We start from the raw sequence: 13,444 nt of genomic DNA on the forward strand, positions 1-13,444 counted from the left end.
CTGAAGGTAAGTAAGAAGTTCAAAGTCTGTTTCACTAGGTCAAAATCAAGGTGTAGTCAGGGCCATGCTCACTCCAAAGGCTTTGGAAGAAAGCTTTTATTGGCCTTTTCCCATTTCTAGAGTTGCATTCCTTACATTCCTTGGCTCATGGCCTCTTCCTCTGTCTTTAAATCTGGTGGCATAGCATCTGGCTTCAATATCACATTGGGTTCTTCTTCTGCAGCAAACCTTTTGATGCCTTCTTTTAAAAACACTTAAACTACCTGACCTATGAGGACAATTTAGGATAACCTTTCGATGTAGGGAAAAACACCCTGACTATGTTTTTTCTCTGCCCACAGACCACCACAACACCAATCATCAACACAGAAAAATACTTCTGTGACCAAATCTATGGGAGTTTTTCCTCCACACATCCAGCAGCAGATACCAGTTGGTTGCCCTCCAATTCAATTCTAATACTGTCTATCTGGAGATAATATCAGATCTCACAGGTTGGCAGCTCAGACCCCAAAACTGCCTACCATACCTCCAGGCACCAGTTGCAGCTCTGGGCCTCTGAAAATTCTAACCAACTGCCTTCAGGTTGGGGTTCCCATGACTCCCTCTTTGAGTTTGATTAATTTGCTAGAGTAGTTCACAGAACTAAGGGAAATACTTAACATTTACTCGCTTATTCTAAAGGATACAGAGGAAGAGACAAGAGGAGCATGAGGGTAGGGACAGAACTTCCATGCACTCCCTAGGCACACCACCCTCCAGGAATTTCCATGTGTTCAGCTATCTGGAAGCTCCCTGAACGTGGTCCTCTTGAGTTTTTATGGAAGTTTCATGAAGTCAGCATTCCTTCCACAGGATATAGGGCATGACCCTCTCTGGGGAGGGTCTTAACACCCATAATCAGAAATGTTGGAGAAGATTAGAGTCCTGCCTTGGGGCAGGTGAAAGGGAGGATAGGAGAAGTTGGAGAGATTCTGTTTCCTGCCTAACACACCCAACATTGTGACAAAAGATTGCATCAAGGACTATGGGATTTATAAGCCAGGAACCCTGGATGAACACCAATATAAATTGTAACACCACACTTACCATCTCAATATCACATCTGCAAAATCTCTTTTACCTTATTAGGTAGCATTTGCACATTCCAAGGAATAAAACCTGGAAATCTTTGGGGATGTTTTTCAGCCTACCAGAATATGCTAAGAAGGCTCTCATGTTTTTGAAACTAAACTCCTGAAATGTACAAATGATAAATAATTTGAAACTTTGCTCAAGGGTTTGAAGCATTCGCATAGTGTTACTTTCTTGTTTTCCTCGTGCATGATATCTACACAGGGAACTTTATGTGAATTATATTGAATTGAATTATAATCTAGAAAACTATTAGACAAAATACTGTCAGCAAAAATGTTACAATGAAGAAAGTAAATGTGGGATTTGAGTATTTCTTTGAACAACGTTATATAGAATTAGTATTTCCTTTTACTTTTGTTTTGTTTCTTTTTTACAGGGTATTGGGCATCCCCTTGTCTGTCTCCAGGTCACATATTTGCTTTACCTTGCTTATTTAGTATGTTGTATTTTCTAATTCCAACCTATTTAGCAGTTGCTGGAGACAAGGGCTTACTGATGAGATCTCATTTGAAGAGAAAATTCAGCTACTGAAAATGTTTGAGGAGCTCATGTTGTCCAAGAAGTCACCTGGAAGGATCCATTGGGAATAGTGGTTCATTTGCTCATGGATTCATTTATACTTTTAACAAATATCAATGGAACATCTAGTTTTCATCAGGCACTTTCCTATATATCAGTTTATAAAGATTAACAAGTCATACGCTGTAAACATATTCATAGTCTAATAAAAGACTGTGTTAGGGGCTTGCAAATTTAGGAATATCTCCTCCCTCTGAGGCAGACCATACTTTAATTTTTTTTTAATTACACTGAAACAAAAATTTCAGGATCTCAACCAGTCAAATGGTTTAATATACTCTATATATCTAAATCCAGAATTATGCCCAAGTATGGAATCAAGATTTCTTTACTGGTGATTGAAAATGGAAAATGAGAGAAGACATGTCTAGGGCCTTATAGCCTGATCTGTATGAATTTGATAGGAAAACCTTTCTAGAGAAGGCATTGTGCGTTTTGACCCTTCTCAGGGAATAAATTATGGACCCATGATGAAATCCATGTACAACTTTCTTTGTACCTATTTGGAATAAAATGGAATATATTTTACCCTAAATAAGAAAGTAAACAGAACTTCTAAACAAATGATTTTTAATTAATAAATTAATATTTATTACTCATTTTTTCTTCATAAAAAAAGCAAGTAGGTATCTTATGAAGGGCTGCAAAGTAACTCTTTCTCTACCTTGATTAAAGAAAAAATAGTTCAATCTTCCTGAGATTGGGGAAAAACCAAGAATGTCTATTCTCAACTTCTATTCAGCACCATGCTGGAGGTTTTAGCCATGGCAATTAGGCAATAAAAGTAAATAAAAGGTATCTATATTGAAAATCCAGGAGTTAAACTACATCTATTGGCAGATAAGATAAACTTATAAATAGAAAATACTAAGAACCACCCTCAGAAAGAAGCTATTAGAGCTAAAGAATTTAGCAGGTTTGCAGAGTATAAGATCAATGGTCACAAAGGTCCATTGATCTTATACTCTGTTAGGTCTATACACTAACAATGAACAACCATAAAATGAAATTAAGAAAATAATTTCATTTATAATAGCATCAAACAGGCTAAAAGACTTAAGAATTTATTTAACTAAAGAAATTTGTTATAGTCTGAAACCTTCATGTATTATACTCTATAAAACATTGTTGGGGAAGATTAAAGAAGACCTAAATAAATGGAAAGATGTGCTATGTTAATGGATGATAATTGTTGATATTGTTAATAGTTGTTATTTTAAAATACCAATGGTCCTCAAATTAATCTACTATTTAGTTCAGATTATATCAAAAGCTTAGGTAGCTTTTTTGAATAAATTGACAAACTGATCCTGAAATTCATACAGAAATGCGAGAGACCAAGAATAGTCAAACAGTCTTGAAAAGGAGGAACAAAAATGAAAGAGATACACTCTCTGATTTCAAAACTTACTACAAAGTTGCAGTTATCAAGACACTGTGGTACTGGCATAAGGAGAAACATAGATTAATGAAACAGAATTGACATTTCATAAATAAACCCTTACATTTATGCTCAATTGATTTGATTTTCAACAAGGGTACTAAGACTATTCAATGAAGAAAGAATAATCTCTTTAACAAATGGTGCTGGAACAACTGAATGTCTATATGCCAATGAATGTAGCTTGACTCTTATACCATAACAAAGATTAACAAAATGAATCATAGACCTAAATGTAATAGCTAAAACTATAAAACTATTATAAGAAAACATAAAAGTATATCTTCTAGATTTGGACTAGGGAGAGTCTTTTTAGGTACTACACCACCCAAAGCACTAGAAACAAAAGAAAAAATTAATCGTACTTCATCAAAATTAAAAATGTATGTGCTGTAAAAGATACCATTAAGAATATATAAATAAAGGGGCCAGCATGATCCTTATACCAAAGCCAGAAAAGGACACTATGAGAAAATTATAGGCCAGTAGCTCTAATACATGTAGATGCAATAATCCTCAACAAAATTTTAGCAAACCAAATTCAATAGCACATTAAAAGGATCATATACAATGATCAAGTGAGATGTATCCCTGGGATGCAAAGGTGCTTCAAAATGCAAAAGTAAACAAATGTAATATATCACATTAACATAATGAAGGACCCAAATCATATGATCATCTCAATAGATAAAGAAAAAATATTTGATAAAATTCAACATCCTTCATAATAAAAACTCTCAATAAATTGAATACAGTTGACTCTCCATATTGAAAGATTCTGCATTAGTGGACTTAACCCACCACAGATAAAAAAATTTTAAAAAATAACCATGCAGCAATAAAAATTGTGCAAATAAAAACCATATTCTATAACTGTTTACCTAGCATTTACATTATAGTAGATATTAAAAGTAATCTAGAGATGATTTATTTATTTTTATGTTTTATTTTTTCTTTGAGATGGCATCTCACTATATTGCTGGGGCTGGAGTGCAGTGGTGCAGTCTCCGCTCACTCCAGCCTCTGCCTCACAGGTTCAAATGATTCCCCTGCCTCAGCCACCTGAGTAGCTGGGATTATAGGCACACACCACCATGTCCAGTTAATTTTTGTATTTTTAGTAGAGGTGGAGTTTCACCATGTTGGCCAGGCATGATCCACCGTACCCAGCCCTAGAGATGATTTAAAATATATGGAAGGATATATGTAGGTTATATGCAAATGCTATAGAATTTATACCAGGTACTTGAGCACCCACAGATTTTGGTATACACAAGGATGCTGGAACCAGTCCCCTGTAGAATCCCCTGTAGATTCTGAGGGATGACTATATATATAAAAGAATGTATGTCAACACAATAAAGGCAATATATCACAAGCCCGCAGCTAACATGGTACTCAATGGTAAAAAGTTGAAAGCTTTTTCTCTACGATCAGGAGCCAGACAAGAATGCTTATTCTTGCCACTTCTACTTAACATAGTACTAGAAATCCTAGCCAGAGCAATGATGCAAGAAAATAAGTTAAAGACATCAAAAACAGAAAGAAAGAGAAAGAAAGATTGACCCTGTTTGCAGATGGCTTGATCTTATATATAGTATACCCTAAATACTCCACCAAAGAACTGATAGAACTAATAAATGAATTCAGTAAATTTTCAGGAAACAAAATCAACATACAAAAATCAGTGGTGTTTTTATATACTAAAAACCACCGTCCAATAAAGAGATTAACAATACAATCCCATTTACAATAGCATTTTAAGAATAAAATTACTTAGGAATAAAACTAAGAAAGTGAAAGAGCTGTAAGCTGAAAACTATAAAACATCAATGAAACAACTTGAAATGACATAATAAGTGGAAAGATATCCTGTTTGTTCCTAGATAAAATAATATTGTCAAAATGTTTATACTATTCAAAATGATCTACAGACTCAATGCAACCCTTATCAAAATCCCAATGGCAATGTTCACAAAAATAGAAAAAATAATCCTGCAATTCATATGGAACCACAAAAGACCTTGAATAGGTAAAATAATCTTGAACAAGAAGAGCAAAGCTGGAGGCACCACACTTCCTGAGTTAAAATTATATTACAAAGCTATAGTCATCATTAGCAGTATGGTACAGGCATAAAAAGGGACACATAAATCAATGGAACAGAATATAAAGCCCAGAAATAAATATATGCTCTAGTTATCTTTGACAAAGGTAACAAGAATACACAATGGGAAAAAGAGAGTCCCTTTGATAGACGATATTGGGTAAACTGGATATCACGAAATTGAATCATTATCTTACATCATACACAAAATAAACTCAAAATAGCTTAAAGATTTGCATGTAAGATCTGAAACAATAAAACTACTCAAAGAAGACGTAAGGGAGAGGTCCATGATATTGGTCTTGACAATGATATTTTGGATATGACCCCAAAAATACCGGCAACAAAAGCAAAAATAAACAAGTGACCACATGAACTAAAAATTTCTGCACAACAAATGAAACCACCAACAAAATGAAGAGGCATCCCATGGAATAGGAAAAAATATTTGGATACCATATATTCAGTAAGGGGTTAATATCCAAAATATATTTTAAAAAACTACTACAATTCAATAGTGAAAAACAGCCCAATTTTAAAAAGGGCAAAGGATCTTAGCAGACATTTTTTTCAAGGAAGACATACAAACAGCCAACAAGGATATGAAAGGTTGCTGAACATCACCTGTATCAGAGAAATGCAAATCTAAACCACAATAAGATATCACCTTAAATAGTCAAAAAGTAACAAATGTTGATGAGATGTAAAGAAAATAGAACGTTTCTTTATACAAGGCTGGTGGGAATGTAAATTGGCTTAGCCATTATGGAAAACAGTATGGAGGTTCCTTAACAAATTAAAGACAGAACTAATATATGATTCAGCAGTCCAACTTCATGGTATAATTCCCCCTTCCAAATCAAATCAAATCAAATCACTATCTCCAAGAGATGTCTGCACTCCCGTGTTCATTGTAGTGCGATTCACAACAGCCAAGATAAGAAAACAACTTACATGTCTGTTGACAGATGAATGGATACAACAAATAAATTATGGTGTGTGGGGTATGTGCTTGTGTGTCTGTGTGTGTGTTTGTGTGTGTGTGTGTGTGTGTAACGAAATATTCAGTATAAAAAAAAAGCCCTGCCATTTGTGGCAATATAGATGAACCTTGACATTAGGCTAAGTGAATTAAGCCAGACACAGAAAGACAAATACTACATGATCTCACTTACATGTATAATCTAAAAAAGTCAAATGTATAGAAACAGAGAGTAGATTGGTGGTTACCAGGGATTGGATATTAGGGGAATGCTGATCAAAGGGTACAAACTTGCAGTAATGAGATGAATAAGTTCTGTAAAACTAATGTACTTGAATGTACATCATGGCAATCATAGTTAATAATAGTATACACTTGAAATTCTCTATGAGAGAAAATTGTAAGGATTCTTACCACACACGAAAATAGGAAACTATGTGAGGTGAAGTATATATTATTTTGCTTGTTGGAAATCATTTTGTAGTATATGTGAATATATCAAAACATAATGTTGTATACTTATATACAATTTTTATTTATCAATTATATCAGAATAAAACGGAAAAAATAATGTATAAAGACAACATACAGGATGGGAGAATTATTTGCACATCATATATCTGATAAGAAACTTGTATGCAGAATATATAATGAATTCTTACAAGACAACAAATAAAAGGTATTTGTCCTTTTATTCTTGATATATGACCCAAGGATTTAAGTAGGCATTTCTTCAAAGACAGTACAAAAATGGCCAGCAAACACATGAAAAGATGCTCAACATCATGTCATTAAGGAACTACAAACCAAAGCCCAATGAGATGCTAATTCATACTAGAATGGCTGTAATCAAAAAGGCAAAAACAGGTGTTGGTGAGGATATGAAGAATTTGGAATTCTCACACACTGCTCGTGTGAATACAAAATGATTCAGCTGCTTTGAACAATCATCAATTCCCCACTAAGATAAACATAGAATTACAATATGACCCAACAGAGATGAACAATATATCCAAAAGAAATAAACACACATCCACGTAAAAATTTGTACACAAACATTTAGTAGTGTTACTCTTTATAGCTAGAGAGTGAAAACAACCCAACTTTTATCTGCTAACAAATGGTAAATGTATAGTTTCTCCATAAAGCAATATTATTTGGTAATTAAAAGAATGATGTACTAATACCAGCTACAACATAGATGAATCTTGACCTCACTATACGAAAGAAGAGAAACCAGTCACAAAAGACCAAGTAGTATGTGGTTCTATTTAAATGAAATGTCCAGAATAGGCTAATTTACTGCTATGGTCTGAATGTGTATGCCCCTCCAAAATGTATATATTAAAACTTAATTCCCAATATAATAGTACAAGAGTGGGAACTTTAGGAGTGATTGAGTTATGAGGACTCCACCTTCATGAGATGAATTACTTCATGGGAGTAATGCCCTCATAAACAGGCTTGAGGGAGCCTGCTTGTCACTTTTTTCCCCTTCTGCTGTGTAAGAAGGAAGCTAGAAGTTACTGTATAAAGAAAAGACCATCACCAGACACCAAGTTTGCCAGTACATTGATCTTGGATTTCCCAGTCTCCAGAACTGTTAGAAATAAATATCTGTTTATAAATTACCCATTTTAAGGTATTTTGTTATAGCAGCAGGAATGGACTAAGACATTTTTATAGAGGCAGAAATTTGATTAGTGGTTGCTTAGGATTGGAGGAACAGGGAGAAACTGCCAATGGATATAGGGTCCCTTTTGGGGGTGATGAAAGTATTGTCAGATTGTGATAATAGTTGTACAACTCTGTGAATATAATGAAAAATATTGTACTTTACATTTTAAATTCATGAATTATATGTGAATTATATCTCAGTAAGCTGTGAAAAATCAAGTCAATTTAAGATCTAATTAGAAAAGAATAACAATTCAAAAGAAGAGTTGAATGCAAATATATATATGCACATATCTGTGTATGTATATAAATGTATTATTTATGTGTGTGTATATCCACACATATACACACATTCACACACATTTATAAAATATTGGCACTAGGAATTTTTATTCATTTGGAGGATTTTCTGGAGAATCACTTATAGACGTGTAAATTAATTAAATGTAAAACATACCAAAAGATAAATTTGAATGAAGTATTCTCGTTAGACATTGGGAAATTCTGGTGTGGTTTTAGGTTTTATAAACAGCATCTCAGAAGAGAGGAATATTTAATCTGAGTTTTGAAGAATGAGAGTTCATTGTTGTTTGGCAACATTGACTAGTGCTATGTGATTAGGGTATATGTAGGTGATAGAAGACTGGGTTAGAAATGTGGATTGGAGTTAACCTGTTTAGGAACTGTTGTGCTAAAGAAGCTTTGTTATTTGAGTTGGTTTTACTGTTTTCTGAATTTGAGTAAAGTTTCACCTTGTTTTTTAAAGAGATTCATGTCTAACAGAACTCCAGTGTTAACAAAACGCTTTTTATGATAAAATTTATTAAGTATGGCCAGGTGTGGTGGCTCACACATGTAATCACAGCACTTTGGGAAGCCTAGGTAGGAGGATCTCTTGAGCCGAGGATTTTGAGACCAGCCTGGACAACATAGGGAGACCCTATCTCCATAAATATTTTAAAAATAATTTAGCTGGGTGTGGTGGTGCATGTCTGTGGTCCCAGCTACTTGGGAAGCTGAGGTGGGAGGAATACTTGAGCCCAGGAATTCAAGGCTGCAGTGAGCTGTATTATCTCACCACCCTCTAGCCTGGGTGGCAGAGCAAGACCCTGACTCAAGAAAAAATTATTTTAATTTAAAATATTACTGAAGTACATATCAACATAAACTAAGCATAACCTCCTTATGCTTACAGGATATAAGCTATATGAACTGAAAGAGACATGACATTTCACACGTTAAATTTTGAAATGGACTGTCCTCTGAGAAATAGCTTCAGATGTCTGCAAAACTCAGCTTTAGGCCAGTAATTCTTCACTTTTTACTCTGGTGAAGTAAAAACACATTTACCCAACAATGTTTCTCTAGCACACCCATCAGAAGAGGCATTGCCCAAGGGCTGCCCCATGGATAAGATCTCCTGCCTGAGGGTGGAAGAAACTCAGGGGCCCTGGCCCTAACTTCCCTTTCTCTCTCCCAGTGATTCTTCAGATCCCCAACTGTCAAGAACATTGCCGCTTTAGAAAGTTGAGGCATTAGCACTATAAGTGATTCTCCAGAAAATACTCCAAATGAATTAAAATTCCTAGTACCAATATTTTATAAATGTGTGTGAGTGTGTGTATACGTGTGCATATACAGGATAGGATTCCATGTTTATTTCAGAAAGGTAATTCTGACTTCAGGGTTGAGGCTGGATTCGAATAAAATCAAAGGTAGAGAAACCAGCCAGGAGAGTGACATTGGTCCTAGAGAGTGTGGGACAAGGCAGCAACCATAGGGATGGGGAGGGAAGACACTGACCAGAGGTGCAGAAACACGGAGGAATCTAGAATAAGGTAGAAAAGTGAGCTAGGGATGGCTGATGACATTAACATGGGTAAATATCCAGCAGGTGAAAGGAAAACAAAGAACTCGGTTCTGGATGGTTGGAGGACTGAGCAGAACAATAACTAGTGTCAACAAAAAGAGTAAAACTCTGTAAAATATTTGAAAAGATTCATTCTGGGCCAAATAAGAGTGACCATGGCCCATGACACACCCCTCAGGAGATTCCGGAAACATGTGCCCAGGACACCGCTTGGTTTTATACGTTTTAGAGCGGCATGAGATATCAATCAAATACACTTAAGAAATACATTGGTTTGATCTAGAAAGGTGAGACAACTCAAAGTACAGGCTATAGGTGAATTTAAACATTTTCTGGTTGACAATTCATTCAGTTTGTCTGAAGACCTGGGATTGACAGAAAGGGAATGTTCAGGTTAAGATAAAAGATTGTAGAGACCATGGTTCTTTTGAAGTCTTACAGTGGCTGCCCTTAAAGACAATAGATGACAAATGTTTCCTATTCAGATCTTAGTTAATCTCTTTAGGATTGGGAGGGTCTGGAAGAAAAAGATCTAGCTATGTTAATAGAGATTCTTTATAGATGAAAATTTTCCCCACAAAAGATGGCTTTGCAGGGCCATTTCAAGATATGGCAGAGAAACATGTTTTGGAATAAAATATTTTGATTTTCTTCCTTGATTTGTAATGTTATGCCAGAGTAAGACTGGAAAGTAAGTCGCAATTTATAAGGTTAAATAAAACATATCTGATGAGAATTTGTGGTTTGTAGGTCATGACACCTGAGACCCCATAGATAGGAATTTGGGCAAGATAGAAAAATTAGAGCTTAGTCTTCATTCGAGTGGTAAGAAGAAAACACAACTGAAATATTTTATTTAAGTCAGGAGAAAGAAATTTCTGTAATTTTAGATTTGGAATAGCTTTTGGAATAGCTTATAGGTGATAAGAATGATGTTGACAATGGGAAGTGATAACTTCAGAAAAACTGTAAGAAATATTTTTATTTGAGATGGTTATGGAAGAATCTGCTTAAACCTCCTCCCTGACTAAGAGCTTATTACCACTGCAAAATTCAGCTGAACTACTCGTAAAATTGGAAAGATCTTTATGTTTAAAGCCTAAAAGTAGCTCCTTCCATTCATTCGTTCAAATTAACTTCATTTAATTAAAAAAAAAATTTAAAAACTGTCAGCGGCCGGGTGCGGTGGCTCATGCCTATAATCCCAGCACTTTGGGAGGCCAAGGTGGGTGGATCACAAGGTCAGGAGACCGAGACCATCCTGGCCAACATGGTGAAACCCCATTTCAACTAAAATCCAAAAAATTAGCTGGGCGTGGCAGCGTGCGCCTGTAGTACCAGCTACTCGCAAGGCTGAGGCAGGGAAAACGCTTGATTCTCCTCCTCAAGAGGCGGAGGTTGCAGTGAGCCGGGATCCCGCCACTGCACTCCAGCCTGGCGACAGAGCTAGACTCCGTCTCAAAATAAAATAAATCAAATAATTAATATAAATAAATAAGTAAATAAAATAAAATAAAAATTGTCCGCATAAGATGATTTCATAAATTTGAAAAAATATATAATGCTTCCTCAGCTTATAAATGTTTTACTCTTCAGGCTAAATATCCAGGGTTTTTGTTTTCTGACTCATATGAGTGTCTCTAGCCCCTTTTGTTTCTGTGCTCCTGTTTTCCTAGGATGTTTTCATTTGGCCACTAACCACTTAAATGACAGTAAAGGGAACATAGTGTCCCAATGTCATTTTCAACCACACATTTTGTGTATCATATGGACTTCCTCTCACTGTTCCCCACGCGCCTTCTGTCCTTCCATGACTCCATTTCTTTGCCTGTGTTCCTTCCTCAGTTTGATGTCTTTTTCTTTTTAAGGTGAACTTCTACTCAATTTTAAGCCCTAACTCAAGTCGGTTTCTTCAAGAAGCCTTTTCCTCAACTTCACCAGTGTGTTTCTATACTCTTACAGAAATTTAGTCAGACACTAAAGTATTATTTACATTAGACTTTATCTCTTTGCTTGTCTTTCTCCCTTTCTAGATTGTTAGACTCTAGTTCTTGGCTCATTTACTCATTAACATAGGATATATTTAATAACGTCTAGATTCCAAAACCTCTGCTATGCCTTGACTATATACTATTAAACAAGACAGATGTGATCTCTATACAGTCTAGTAGTTGAGGAAGATATTAAGAAAGTATATACATAGAATATGTAATTTCAAATAGCCCTAAGTGCAAAAAGGAGCAGGGCACTATAAGATAATAACAAGATGGAGGACTTTATTTAAGTTGCGGAATCAGGGAGGACCACTCCAGGGAAGAAAATGTGATCTAAAAAAGTGAAGGATGAGTAGATGTATGATAGGCAAAGAACACTCTTTTGGACAGCAAAGATGCTCAAAATTGTCTCTTGAACCAATAGGAATACAATATTTGCAATATTGTAATGCATTTTTCTTTCTTTCTTTTTTTTTTTTTTTTTTTTTTTTGAGATGGAGTCTTGCTCTGTCGCTCAGGCTGGAGTGTAGTGGTGTGATCTCGGCTCACTACAATCTCCACCTCCTGGGTGCAAGCAATTCTCCTACCTCAGCTTCCCAAGTAGCTGGGATTACAGGTATGTGCCATCCCTGGCTAATTTTTGTATTTTTTGTAGAGTCAGGTTTCTTCATGTTGGCCAGACTGGTCTCTAACTCCTGACCTCAAGTGATCCACTCACCTCGGCCTGTGAAAGTGCTGGGATTACAGGCATGAGCCTCCGCACCCCACCTATTTTTTCTGCTTTCTTTAGGCCATTTCAACATTGCTTTTGTGCATGTTTTATAAATCACTTCAAATACTGCTCAGTAGATGACATTTACATTAAAATAAATAAAATGTATACTTTAATATCTATAAGTATTGATATAGAAATTATCAATTTCTATATAACAATTGATATATAAGTATTATATATCATCAATCATCAATCACTATTGATGCATTTTCAGTATGCAGTTTAAAAAGCTGTTGAAGTCTGTTTTTTAAGAACTCATATAAAGTTTTGTAACCCTCATTCTGAGTATACATGTTCCGTTGCCCTTTGGGTACCGTAATGCAGAACTGTGCTTTTACCTGTATTCTTTTTTATATTCTTAGTTGCAACTCATTATTCCAGCTTGTTAAGGGCTCTAAATCTTGACTCTGACATCTCATATATTAGCCATAACTCTCAGCTTTATATCATCCAAAAATTTGATAAGCATGCCATCTGTGTCTTTATCCAAGTTGTTAATCAAAATGTTGGACAAAATAAGACCAAGCATTCCCCCTCAGCATTTGTTGCAGGAAGATATCCCTCAGGATGGCACTGATACATTAATCAACATTGTTTGGGTAGCTACAAAAATCCCTCTAGCTCTTTACATTTGTTTATGAGGGTATCAGGAGACTTTTTGTCAAATTTCTTTCTGCATATACCGTCTCCTTTCTTCTCTACAAGTCTAGGAAACCCATCACAAAAGAGGTTAGATGCCTGTCTTTGAGTTGATCTAAAGGAGCCCATTTGGACACCTGATGCCCATTTCTTCTCTCTTGAAATATTCAGAAGCTCTTTAGCAGTATGTTCATATATTTTTGTCAGAATCAGGCACTAACATAGGTTTGTGTTAATGCTGTA

General features: G+C 35.4%; 1 protein-coding gene across 2 annotated transcripts in view; it reads left to right on the plus strand.

Annotated features, from left to right (window-relative positions):
* LOC105492585 (thrombospondin type 1 domain containing 7B) overlaps nucleotides 1–13,444 on the plus strand; it is a 900,526-nt gene that overhangs the window by 633,225 nt on the left and 253,857 nt on the right. The gene's annotated exons all lie outside the window — the stretch shown is intronic.

The sequence above is a fragment of the Macaca nemestrina genome, chromosome 11, assembly GCF_043159975.1.
Source record: "Macaca nemestrina isolate mMacNem1 chromosome 11, mMacNem.hap1, whole genome shotgun sequence".
NCBI classification, from domain to species: domain Eukaryota; kingdom Metazoa; phylum Chordata; class Mammalia; order Primates; family Cercopithecidae; genus Macaca; species Macaca nemestrina.